We start from the raw sequence: 6258 nt of genomic DNA on the forward strand, positions 1-6258 counted from the left end.
GTCCACCAGTTCCTTATATTCCCAGACTGCTGTAAGAAAAGCCTCAATTTGCTTCTCTATGTTGTTTGCGATATCTATTATTTGCTCGTCATTCATTTTTAAAAACTCTGAGGCTATTGGTTCATGTTCTGCATTGGTATAACGGCCAAACTTTAATGCTAAACGTCTATGATCGCTTCCCAGGCTATTTTTTCCATTTCCGTCTATTATCATTTGGTCTAGTTGTTCGTAGACCATTTCTGAGACTAAGGCGTAGTCTATACGTGACTGCCTGTTTCCGCATTGCCACGTTACCTGTCCGTGACACTTATTCTCCCTGTTAACTACTATAAGGTTCTGTTCATCACACAGATCCAGCACTAGAGAGCCATTGTAATCAGTATAACCCTTTAAATCGTCCATGTGTGCGTTCATGTCTCCCAATAATATCACCTGACCCGATTTACCAAACTGATTAATATCGTTTCTAATGAAATCAACCAATTCCTTATTTTTTCTCTGGTATCACTACCTGTCTATAGTTAACCTACTCCAAGCCACGTCTTTTTACCTTGCCATGTGCTGCTAATCCATAAATGCTCTTTACATGTTTCGTTTACCCTTCGCCACTGCAGACCTCGCCTAATTAGTACGCCTACGCCTCCGCCTTTCCTTGACCCGGTCATTCTGTTGCGCCCTTCCCATACAAAATTGTCAATAACAGTCGGCTGCTCCAAATCTCGTAGATGCGTTTCGGTCAAGGCGTAAACGCTAATCGCTTCATCATTCAGCTGCGTTTGAATTTCCAGCCATCTTTCCTGATTGCGAACCACCCTGCATGTTAATGTAGCAAATTTTATCGTCTCTATTCTTAACCTTTCTGCGTCTTTTCCTGACACCTGGTCGTCTAATTCTGCCCTTTCCTGGTGTCTCGCTACGTTGAATACTTAATCCTGCTTCCTCATTGCCTGGGGCCTACCTAAAAAAGCTACAGCTCGCGCCGCGAATCGACGTCCGACCGGTGTTGCTACACTTTCACTAATATGTATCCCATCACGCACAAAAGCGCCTTCGCGGCCTGGTCGGTACACTTATCGGTTGATGTCAATGACCATTAAACTTATTGCTTTAGCTAGAGTCCAAATTTCCCTGTTTACTGCAAGAACTGTCCTTTCAATTTCATAACTTTGCCTTTCAACCTCTGGCATCGTGCACACCGCGATTTGTACTTCCTTTGAAACATTCCGCAGGTCGGTGACCCCTTTGGCTATTTGCTTTGTGATCCCTGCCCCTCGTCCGTGCTGTACGTCAATCACTCCGCCCATTATCACCACTAGGTGTCTCTCCTCCATTGTTTCCCAGATCAGCCGTAGAGATAAGCCGCAGCCGACAGATCAGCCGTAGAGATAAGCAAGAGACGATTAGAGTACTGGTGGGAAAAAAGCAGGGAAAAGATGGATACGACCTGATCTCTTAAAATCATAGGTAGTGGTACAAGGAAAATTAAAAAAAAGAATATTGAGAGGTACACAAAAATGCCAGATAAAGCACATGTAAAGTACACCTGATTAAATCAAGCAGGCTAGGCGACTATTTGACGCCGCCCCATTTCAAAGGGGATGCCAATAAATCATCATCCACAAGCATTCCTTAACCTTCGCTATCACCTCTCTAATTGGCTTTCCCGGAAGCGCGCTAACCTGGACTCGTTCGCCTGCACCTACCCTCTCCGTTATCACCGGTTCTAGCTTACGCATGTTGCTATCCCCGACAAAGACAACTCGACACTTTTCTTCCCCCTCACCATCGAAAGCTGCCCCCTAGGTCACAATGCCCGCCCCTCCTTTGTTATCCTTGGCCTTGGCTTTGTTTTTCCTGCGGCCGCGTCAATGGTATCCCCTTCGTTACCATCACTGATGTTTTCGAACCCTGAAGACCAGCATCGCCTGGTGAGCAGGGCCAAGTTAGCGGCTGAGGCCCACGGCACCCTAGACTAGGGACGCCGCCCACCTCTTTATTTCTCAAAATAAAGTTTATTCACCCCCCTCCTACACTCCGTGTAGTCTCGCGTAGGCGAGTGTAGTGCCGGGCAGAGGCTATGACGTCGTATGCTGCACATGGCTCGCTGGGCTGTAGCCAATTAGCGCAGAATGCGCGTCGTCTTCTGCAGTAGCAGACGAAAAGCCCCTGACTTCACTTACGTGTGTTATTTTAAGTGAAATGAACGACAAATTGCGAAAAATGTTGGCTGTTATTTGTTGTAATATTAAAATGGATACGTAACATTCTTGTTCGGGTGTTTTATTGAGATATCATGCTCGTAAGCTCGTCGAGCTGTCCGCTGTCGTCTGTTCAGTAGTGAGTGAATATGGAAGCCATGGAAGTGGTCGCCGCTGAGTTTTTTCTCGATTTATTTTCCTCCGATGACGAACGTGATGAAGAAATTGTCTTCGTTATGCTCGAACTAGTATTGACGTTGTGCAGGCAAGAAAGGAACCGTGCACGTTTGTATGTTGAGTTTTTAGTGCCGAGGTACGTCGACTTAGAGTTCCGGCGAATGTTCCATCGTTCTCGGGAAGCAGCAAGCCAGCTGGCGGACTGCTTTGAGTCGTCCTGCTTCTATCCTAATGCAGTTCATGGCAGACAAATAATGTCGGCGGAGAAGAGATGCCTCGTCGCGTTAACTTGCTTATCGACCCAAGTGAGCATGGCTCAAACAGCCGACAAGTTTGACGTTGCTGAGTCGTCAGTTCAAAACGGCCTTAACCGGCTGCTGGACTTCCTTTTGAGTATTTCTGAAGAGGCCATCAAGTGGTCTACCTACTAGGAGGGCCAGCGGAGCCAAGTTAACCTTAAGGAGCTGGCAAAAGGCAGGTATGCATTGCCCAGGGTAATCGGCTGCATTGATGGTTGCCACATTAAAATTCGAAAGCCATCGGTATCGGAACAGTCATACTACAACCAGAAGTACCACTCAGTACTACTGCAAGGAATCTGCAATCAGAATAAAGAGTTCATAGACGTATTTGCAGGCTGCCCAGGCTCTGTACGTGATGCCCGTGTCCTGAAGAAAAGTTTCTTTTACGAGGATGCAGCAGGCCAATGCCATGGTATAAACTACACATTTGTCCCTTATCTGTAAACCTGTGACATGGAAACCCCAAAAAGTTCGAGTGATACCATCAGACAGTTTTGTTAATAATATTGCTACGACACAGACATTCAGCCTGGGGCAGATGACGAAGAAGACAGTTGGCTCTGGTGCTGGTGGCTGTCTACCATCTTGGCTACTGTGTCTCTCCCATACTGTAAATACAGTGTCAATAGTCCTGCCTTGTGTTGTTTTACGTAACATATTTTTGGTGGACGTGCTGGGTAGTTCCCCGTTTCGATCACGGAGCTCCGCAACGGCCGCCTCATCGCGCTTGCGAACATGTCAGTCGGTGCAGGCACATCGTCTTCACCCCCTGCCCCTCCCGTGGCTCCGACCTACATCGTTCTGCCTCCTGCTCGTGATCCTGGCGTATTTTCCGGCCAGGATGGGGTTGACGTCGACAAATGGCTCAACCTTTACGAACGGATCAGTGCCGGCTACAGGTGGGACCCGACCCTTATGCTCGCCAACGTGCTTTTTTACCTCGATGGCCCACCGCGGGTGTGGTTCGAGACGCACAAGGCGGACATTACCAGCTGGACCTCTTTTAAAGAGAAGATCCGCGACCTTTTCGGTGACAGCACTGGTCGGCAGCTTGCTGCGCGGAATGAACTTGCGACTCGTGCACAGACATTCTCCGAGTTATACGTCTCGTACATTCAGGACGTTATCGCTCTTTGCCGCCAGGTTGACGAGCACATGCCTGAGTCCGAGGGGGTTTCTCATGTGCTCAAAGTTATCGCCGATGATGCTTTTAACCTGCTCGTCTATACCAACGTTGATACTGTGGACACAATCATCAAAGAGTGCGGGCGGTTTTGAACACGCGAAGAGCCGCCGTATTACCCAGAGGTTCACCCGGCTGCCCATTACGGCTGCAACTTCATCGTGTGATGCCGTTCGCCTGCCGCCCACCTGTGACCACGTGACTCGCATTGTTCGTTGCGAGATTGAAGCCGCCTGTCCTGCACCTATTCAACCACCCGTGTTTACACCCCACGCCAGTGACCCATCGCAGCCATCGCTGTCCCTCATTCAAGCTGTCGTCAGGCAGGAGTTTGCCAATCTCGGCCTTCCATCAGCGTGCCCATTGACTCGTCCTGACGCTCGGCCTTATTTCTGTGGACCCGCTCGACGCTCCTACACCTCTCCCGTTTCCTTCCGCAATCCTGCGGAATGGAGAACGCCCGACGATCAGCCCATCTGCTTCTTCTGTCATCAGGCCGGGCACATTGCTCGTTCTTGCCGTCGCCGTTGGACCTACGCATCTCGCCAGACCTCCATGTACCCTACTCCTTTCAGACGTCCAGCCGCTGGTTCCTCTACTTACCACTCGTCGTCCTCCCACGAGCCTCTTCCCTCTGACGCCACTGCTCCTGTTCGCCGCTTCTCCCGCTCCCCGTCGCCACAACGCCGCCAATCCCGCTATCCGCAGCCTCGCCGCTTTTCCTCGCCGTCCTTCTCTGGACGATCTCCGCAGGAAAACTAGATAGTGCAGCTTATGGAGGTGAAGCTGCAATGCCATCGTCCCCTGAAAATTCTCTACTGACGCTCCCCACTCACCATAGCCTCCTTGAAATCAAAGTCGACAATGTTCCTGTGACCGCCCTCATCGACACTGGCGCACACTTGTCTATTACGAGCGCCCCTTTACGCCGCCGCCTGCAGAAGATTATGACGCCGTCTACGACACAGACAATACGTGTTGCCGATGGTGGTGCTGTTCAAGTGATCGGAATGTGCACCGCCCGTGTCAGCATTGCCGGTCGTCCCACTGTTGTCCTTTTTGCCGTCCTTGCTCACTGCCCCCATGACCTTATCCTTGGCCTTGACTTTCTTTCCGCACACTCAGCCTTAATTGATTTGTAATGAAGAAGAAGAGCACACGGACAAGGCCAGCCAGATCGACTGTTCAATGCCTGCAGTGCAACCAGTAGGCCAGCCGGTTCGCCAGTGCTTAGCACGAGTGGGAGCCGTTTGTGCAACCAGCTGTTCCTGCTCTGCGTCACCTGCCTTTTCGATTACGAACAGACGCTACCATCTGAACTGTTCAGTACACCCCTTTACAATTGGTGGAGGTGCTGGGTATTCAAGAACATTTACACCCTGGAACTCCGATCTCGGACTCTGCCTTCCGTCATGCCTGACTCTCCCCAGCCGACGTCGCCGCCACCCTCCGTTGGCTGCTCTGGCGCTCTCCCGCTCCGCCATCCCGCGGTTTTCAGCGGTACGGATGAGCAAGACGTCAATGACTGGTTGTCTACCTATGAACGGGTGAGCTTGCACAATCGTTGGGACGATACCGCCAAGTTAAATGCCGTCATCTTCTACCTTGCAGGAGTGGCTCACCTGTGGTTTAAAAATCACGAAGCCGACTTTCAGTCCTGGTCCGCGTTCAAGACCTGTTTCGCTGCAGTGTTCGGTCGCCCCGCCGTCCACAAGTTGCGTGCCGAGCAGCGGTTACGAGAGCGAGCTCAACAACCCAGTGAAACATTCACCTGTTATATCGAAGAGGTTCTCGACCTATGCAAACGGGTCGATGCTTCTATGACCGAAAATGACAAATTGAAACACATTTTGAAGGGCATGGCCGATGACATCTTCCAAATGTTGATCGCCAAGAGTCCGCGTACCATAGCAGAGCTCATAAACATGTGCCAAAGCTACGACGAGTTGAGGAGGCAGCGCGCTTTGACCATTCGCCCCTCAGTGGCTGACGAGACCCTCTCTTCCATGACAGTATTGTCCTTCGGGAACGCTCTGCGTCGATCTTCCTCTTGTATCAGATGCTTGCGAAACGCCCGTCAGCCGCTTAAGCCCCACCGATTTTGTTCGCCTACCGCCGCGAGCCGTCACGTACGTGCGTTTGTCATCGACCCCTCCCGTTCCTGACGGCGACTATATCGTCTCTCCGATTACAGACGTCCGCCTGACGCGCAATGTTACTGTGCCACATACCATCGCCACATTAGCTGATAACTGTGTCTTTCTCCCGCTAATAAACTCTGGTCTGACCCCCCAAGTGTTGCCCCACATGATGTCGCTTGCCCACCTCACCGCTATAACAGACCATGACGTCGAGGTTGTCGCCATAACTGCACCTGAGGAAGCTGCAGTTTCCCCGT

Source organism: Dermacentor silvarum, chromosome 1 (assembly GCF_013339745.2).
Source record: "Dermacentor silvarum isolate Dsil-2018 chromosome 1, BIME_Dsil_1.4, whole genome shotgun sequence".
NCBI lineage: Eukaryota > Metazoa > Arthropoda > Arachnida > Ixodida > Ixodidae > Dermacentor > Dermacentor silvarum.